The sequence below is a fragment of the Lethenteron reissneri genome, chromosome 3 (assembly GCF_015708825.2).
Source record: "Lethenteron reissneri isolate LAM-NWPU_2019-01 chromosome 3, ASM1570882v1, whole genome shotgun sequence".
Classification (NCBI taxonomy): Eukaryota; Metazoa; Chordata; class Hyperoartia; order Petromyzontiformes; family Petromyzontidae; genus Lethenteron; species Lethenteron reissneri.
In genome coordinates, this window is record NC_083781.1 from 7,445,955 (window position 1) to 7,453,286 (window position 7,332).

Sequence of the window (7,332 nt, forward strand, 5' to 3'; positions counted from 1 at the left end):
CTCGGTATCGTGACAGCGCGTGCTCAACTGCGTCAGCCGTCCGCTGAATCAAATCGTCTCCAGCAAGACGAGAGACGCAATCCTATTTGCTATCGATTCGTCTGATATTACAGCCTGATTGATAGCGCCCGTGCGCGGTCGTCAATGGCAGGGGGCTTTTTGTTCGGACTCCACGTGGCTGGATGCCCTCTGAATTGACCATCACTCAGAGCTCTGCGCGCGGGCAGCGTATGCAGGTGCAGCGAGAGGCTAATGAGGGCAGATATTCTTCAAGTCGGTTGCGGATGGAGCAATGAGCGCGAGGCGTCAGACAGCGTGCCGAGTCGGTGTGACTTATGCACCCTTCGTCACTGCGTGCGGGATTACTGTGGTCTCTTGTTATTATTATTAATATCGAGTGTCGCGTCCAGCTTGGACTTATATCTAACACAGAGAGGGAGAGAAAGATGGCTCCTTGCCGAAAAGACATCCGGACGGTTCATCAGCAGCAGCCTTGGTTCAAGGGAGCCTTGCCTGTGCTGACGAGACACTTGAATGTCGAAAACGGTTCGGGGAGATTTGGTTGCGTTCAAAGCAACGTTGCCGCTGCTGTTGAAAACAAACCACGAACATCAGGACGGCCGTGTGACTGATGGGATGCGTTAAAACGTGATCCCTCTCTGTTCATGTAGACCAGTGGTTCTTAACCTTTACTGCAGCCTTGCACCAAAGTGCAATGTTTATAAATACACAACATTGTATTTATCAACATTGTATATTGTTTGATGCAAAATTTGTGTTTTCGACGATTTGCCTTAAAAAATATAAATCTGGCCACTTCTCGCACACCCAGAAAGGGCATCTCGTACCCCCCAGGGGGCTGCGTCCACCCCAGGTTAAGAAGGAGAAGAAGAATCCACTGATGCAGAGGAACAAACGGGGGGCGCAACTCTGGGGAGTTTGCGGCAGCGTTACGCGAAGCGTCGAAGACCCAGTTGGGCCAACACGAGCACCCCGAATCAACGGATAAACGAGTAACACAAAATTACAACAATTATTCAAAAAATATATATTTTTCGATTTAAAGCTTTCGTGACTGCAGGGATTCATCTTCTTGGTTCTTTCGGTAAAGTCACGTAGAAGGGAAATAATACAATAATAAAAATAAAACATTATAAAATACAATTCTCACGACGTGTCGGCCACAACGCAAGCAGCCGTCCTCAGGTGAAGAAAAGGTCTGTCGGAAAGACAACTTCAGACGCTCTATTCCGACAAACGGAACACGTGGAGTCCACATCATGTTTTCACTGTACCGCCTTCTCCTGGCGAGCCAGGGTTACGCCTCCTCCTCGACGCCCACGGGAAGGTAGTTTCACAACAACAACATCATCATCATCTGCGTGTCATCCACCAACGCTCGCTGCTGCCTCCACACAGTGCTGCATCAAAGGCAGCCACGTGCATAGCCGCCACCACCTCCACCCGGAGGATATTTGCCGACAATGCGCCTCCTCATTCACACATCCGTTGCTAGACATACAGACACATCCAGTATTGTTTGACACATCCCATCATCCACACACACACACGGCCTTTCTTCCGGGCGTGACATTTTTGTCAGCAGAATGATTTCAACATAAGCATAACATTTCGAACCGGTGTCGACATTCAGCGTCTCGTCGTCGTCAGAGTCGCGGTTGCTCGCTTGCCCGAGCCCAGTCAGTGCCGCGAGTGAAACTGCCGTGATGTTTATATTCGAGGTCAAACCATCGTTAGTGTCAGACGAGAACTTCATTTCACATCTCGGCCCGGGTCGCTGATGATGTCCCAACTCGGTGAGCCTCGGCTCCTCCCGCGGCCTGCAAAGCGCAGAGCCACGCACGGTGGAGCTCGGGACGATTCCAGCCGATGGGCCGATGACACGGCCATCGTAACCTTCGTGGCCGTCGCTGGACATTCAGTCTCGGGGAGTGCGCCAGAGAAGTCCACAGGGTGGACTGCGACGCCGGCCGAGAGACGAGCAAGTCACGAGCATCTTGCGCCCACGGCTTCTCCGAATCCCCCCCTCCCTCCCCCAGCGACTCAAGGGGATGGATATCGAAGCGGATCACGTGGAGACCGCACCGGAAGTGCTCAGCGTCTTTAGCTGGGTGGAGGTGGTGGCGGTGGAGGTGGTGGTGGTGGAGATGGTGGTGGCGGAGGTGGCGGTGGTGGCGGTGGCAGTGGAGGTGGCGGTGGCGGCGGTGGCAGTGGAGGTGGCGGTGGCGGTGGTGGTGGTGGTGGTGATGGTGGTGGTGACGGTAGTGGTGGCGGTGGAGGTGGTGGCGGTGGAGGTGGTGGCGGTGGAGGTGGTGATGGTGGAGGTGGTGATGGTGGAGGTGGCGGTAGAGGTGGTGGCGGCGGTTGTGGTGGAGACGGTGGTGGCGGGCGAGGCGATGGAGGTGGTGGTGGTGGTGGTGGTGTCGGGGATGGAGGTGGTGGTGGTGGTGGTGGAGCTGTTGGTGGAGGTGGTGACGGTGGTGGTGGCGGTGGTGGTGGTGGTGCCGGTTAAGGTGGAGGTGATGACAGTAATGGCGGTGTAGGTCGTGACGGTGGTGGAGGTGGTGGAGGTGGTGGCGGAGGTGGTGGTGATGGTGGTCGTGGTGGTGGTTACAATGCACATGGCCAGTGATCCAGCGCTGTCGAGGCTACAGCGAGAGAATTGCTGGATCACACGCAGACGATGTCGTGAGACTCCTTTCCCCGTGGGTGGGCGTCAACAAAGATCCATAACCCTGACTGCGCCAGGAGAAGGCAGTCCGGCAAAGTGTGGACTAATCTCCATTTGTTCCAACTCGCTTCCCATGGGCGGGCGTCGAGAAGGGGAGGAGAGAGTTCCCGCTGCTTATCTTCTGGTGACAGCCCTGCAGAACCAGCGGTGAAATTCCGCATTATTATCACGGGGAGCGGGCCTCCCCACAGGGCAACCACTCTTCGCCATCCCCAGAATGTGCCACTCCGATTTAAACTTTTAGTGACTGCAGGGATTCATCTTCTTGGTTCTTTCGGTAAAGTCACGTAGAATGGAAATAATAAAATAAAATATAATCAAATAATTCTCACGACGTTTCGGCCACAACGCAAGCAGCCGTCCTCAGGTGAAGACCAGGTCTGTCGGGGTCTTCACCTGAGGACGGTTGCTTGAGTTGTGGCCGAAACGTCGTGAGAATTATTTGATTATTTTATTATTTCCATTCTACGTGACTTTACCGAAAGAACCAAGAAAATGTGCCACTCGTTTTAGCTCCCCAACTCACGCGCGCGTCTCTACGCTCAGCCACGCGCGCGTTCTCCATCAGCGCGGCGAACCGGACCCCGAAGTCGCAGCTCTTGAGTCCAAAACTCCACGTGGGGAGCGCGCGGGGGAGGGGGGAGGGGTGAGGAGGAGGGGGGGGGGGCAACTCCCAGCTGTTTAAACAGCGATCGAGCGCCCAGATCATCGACCAGTTCGACTCGCTCCCGCGCTCTTACGCAGTTGACCTCGCCTGACCCCGCCGCTCGATGCTCGAGGATGAACGCGCTCTCAATAGAGCGGGGTGCGCAACGATGTGGGCTCACGGTTGGTTCGGGGTGGAGGATCGGGGATGGGGGAGCATCAACCACCAGGCGCCCGAATTCGACAGATTTCGGAAGCTAAGCAGGGGAGAACCTGCATCAGAGTTCGTGACGGGCGACCCCCATCCCTCTCCCCCCCCCCCCCCACTATGCACACAAATTGATGTCTGTCGGCTGCTGCTGGGCTCCATAAGTCTGGGCAGCAGAGGGCAGCAGGGCAGCACAATCAATTGTTCTGTTATTTGCTATACCCCCCCCCCGCCACCGTCTTCACGAACCCGCACTGACCAGCGTGGTGAAGTATGGTCAAACATCCCCCCCACGACCCGCACGGCGTGGAGAGGTCGCCACCCAGCCGTGGATTAAAAAAGGGGACTGCGCATGCGCAGATGAATAGAGACAGGAATTGAGCAATACAGATGCATTCATCAAACAGATAAATGGATAGAGAAGGATAATCGATGATCATATTGATAGATGAATAGATAGAAATATAGTGTAGATGAATAGACCCGCACGTTAGCATGGGTCTACATTAGAGATGGACAGACGAATATAGATCAATGGACATATAGAACAACAGATATTTTAACGAATGGACGAGTAGGTGAATAGATACGCGGATGGACTCGGGGCGCGATGCGGTCATCATCGCGAGAAGAGACACACGGGGAGAGGGGGGGGGCAGATGCGTGAATAGGTGAATGTGCCCACGAATTGACGGACGAGTGAGTAGACAAACGAATAGACGTGCAGGTGAACAGATGGGCGCGTGAACAGACGGATGCGTAGACGGACGGACGAGTGGAGTCGGATGAACAGACCAAGGCTGTCACGCAATTACCCGCACCCGTTTCAGTGGTGATGGATGCACCGATTGCCGCTCGCGAACGCACAAACAGCACGGCTGGCTAAGTCGCCGCGTGGCGCCGTGTACCCCGTGGTGTCCCATCCAGGAGCTAAAGGCGCAGCCCTGCACGTTCCTGATCGCACCGCTGCTGGCGGAAGCCCCCCGCCCCCCGCCCCCACTCGAGGGAGCTCTATTTGGTCCAGTCTTCCCACACTTTACCCCACCATAGACTAGTCCTGCGCTAACAACACACTCGTTCACACTTCTGGGTGCATATATGCAGCGGTGGGGGGGGGGCGGTGGGGGGGGGGAGGTAGAAATAAATAAATAACCCTGCCCCCGTTGCTTCATCTGCCGCGCCGAGAGGTTGAAATAGAACTTGACGTGACCCGTGGGGTCGCGAGCCTCGCGCGCTACAAAGCGACCGTCACTGCAGCAGCAGCAGCTCACTGCGCTACCATCCCTTGGGGGGTGACTGCCTGGGAGAGACATCGGCACGCTCTGGGGGGGGGGGGCTCTGGTGGGGGGGTGGTGGTGGAACGCGTGCGGAGGAGCGAGTTGGGTGACCACCGTGTGGAGCCAGACCCCCCCCCCCCCCCCGAATGTTGGAACTGAACTCCGGAGACTCAGCCGGGATGTGTGTTTTCTTTCTTTCAAATCGGCGTATTAATAGACGACACACACACATCCACACACACACACACTCACACATCCACACCCCCACCCACACACCCCCACACACACACACATCCACACACACCCACACACGTGTGAGACGGGTGGGTGGGGGTCGAGAAGCAGCCCCTCCCCCCCGCCCCCACCACCCCCGCCCCCCGGCATCGCGTCCGTGTAAACGGCGACAACGCCGACATCACGGGGGGGGGGGGGGGGGGTCACGTGACGAGAGGTAATTGGCAATTAAACGCGAATAGCAGCGGCAGAGCGACTCGGCGCAGGGAGGGGGTGGGGGTGGTTGTTAAATAATTAAATAATGCGCGCGGGGTGGGGGCAGCGGTGGGGGGCGAGACACAGCTTGGCGCTGTGGGCGCAGGGAGGCGGGGAGTGTGCAGGGTGTTTGAGTGTGCAGGGTGCGTGTGTGCAGGGTGTGTGTGTGGTGTGTGCAGGGTGTGTGTGGGCGCAGGGAGGCGGGGAGTGTGCAGGGTGTGTGTGTGCAGGGTGTGTGTGTGGTGTGTGCAGGGTGTGTGCAGGGTGTGTGTGTGCAGGGTGTGTGCAGGGTGTGTGTGTGCAGGGAGGCGGGACGTGTGTGTGTGTGCAGGATATGTATGGGTTCATGGTGTGTGTGTGTGTGGTGTGTGTGTGTGTGTGCAGGGAGGCGGGGCGTGTGTGTGTGTGTGCAGGGTGTGTGTGTGTAGGGTTTGTATGTGTAGGGTTTGTGTGTGTAGGGTTTGTGTGTGTAGGGTGTGTGTGGTGGGTGCAGGGTGTGTGTGCAGGGTGTGTGTGGGTGCAGGGTGTGTGTGTGTAGGGTGTGTGTATAGGGTGCAGGGTGTGTGTGCAGGGTGTGTGTGGGTGCAGGGTGTGTGTGTGTAGGGTGTGTGTCGGGTGTGTGTGTAGGGTGTGTGTGGTGGGTGCAGGGTGTGTGTGTGGGTGCAGGGTGTGTGTGCAGGGTGTGTGTGGGTGCAGGGTGTGTGTGTGTAGGGTGTGTGTGGTGGGTGCAGGGTGTGTGTGCAGGGTGTGTGTGGGTGCAGGGTGTGTGTGTGTAGGGTGTGTGTGGTGGCTGCAGGGCTGTGTGTGTGCAGGGTGTGTGTGGGTGCAGGGAGGCGGTGTGTGTGTGTGCAGGGTGTGTGTGTGTGCAGGGTGTGTGTGTGTAGGGTGTGTGTGTGGGTGCAGGGTGTGTGTGAGTACAGGGTGTGTGTGGGTGCAGGGAGGCGTAGTGGGTGCAGGGAAGTCGGGTGTGGCTGGGTGCAGGGAGGGAGGGTGTGTCTGGGTAAAGGGTGTGAGTGGTGGGTTCAGGGAGGGAGGGTGTGTCTGGGTGCAGGGTGTGTGTGGTAGGTGCAGGGTGTGTGTGCAGGGTGTTGGTGGGTGCAGGGTGTGTGGGTGCAGGGTGTGTGTGGGTGTAATAATTTACCGGTCCACATTCTCACGTACATCACAGAATTCCTGCATCCACGCTGTCACACAAAGGCAAAGATCGCCCATGTAACCTTCAACAGACTATTGGGGCAAGTGCTGGTAACGAGGAGCGCACCTGTGCGAGTTGTTGGTGGATCACACACACTCGCACAGATGATCGCAACACTCTTCCTCCCTTACCCGTGGGCATCGATTGTCCCCGTCTGCTGGCTTGCCAGGGTGTGATCGCAGTCCATCAAGTGGGTTGATTCACATCTGCACGGGCATTGAGTGTTTACTCCCCTCCCTCGCGCGCGCGCATCAACACACGTCGCAAACATCCCACCGCAGGACCGCAGAGCTTGGGCAACCGTCGGTAGCGCCGCGCCCGTCTCTGGCCCCCGTGAATGCGCGGCGCGTTACAAATTATCTCGCCCGTCGGTTTGATCCGCGCCCTCCCCTCCCCCCACTCACCGCGCTTGTACAACAAACGCCGAACACGACCGGAATCATCGCCGCTCTCTCCCCAAACTCAAATCTACATCTGGGCAGCGCATCCCCGCAGCCTCCGCCATCTCTCCGCACGCAGCGAGCGGCGACCGCCGCCGCTCGCGTTCGTCTGCCGCGTGTGCCACGTGGCATATGGGCCGCCGTGACCGTGATCGAGCTACCCGCGAGGGCCGCGCTCAGTCGACGGACTCGTTTTGCAGGAGGGCCCCTTCTGCCGCCACCGCTGCTGCTGCTGCTGCTGCACTGGGATTTTTAGTTTACGAAAACACAAAAAAATGTTTTTTTTGTCTCCAGCCAATTAATAACGAGTCGTGTCTATTGTACAA

At 57.3% G+C, this 7,332-nt stretch overlaps 1 pseudogene; it reads left to right on the plus strand.

Annotated features, from left to right (window-relative positions):
• The first annotated feature begins 252 nt into the window (after positions 1-252).
• The window catches only part of LOC133347846 (protein disulfide-isomerase-like), an 18,329-nt pseudogene continuing 11,249 nt past the window's right edge, over positions 253-7,332 (plus strand).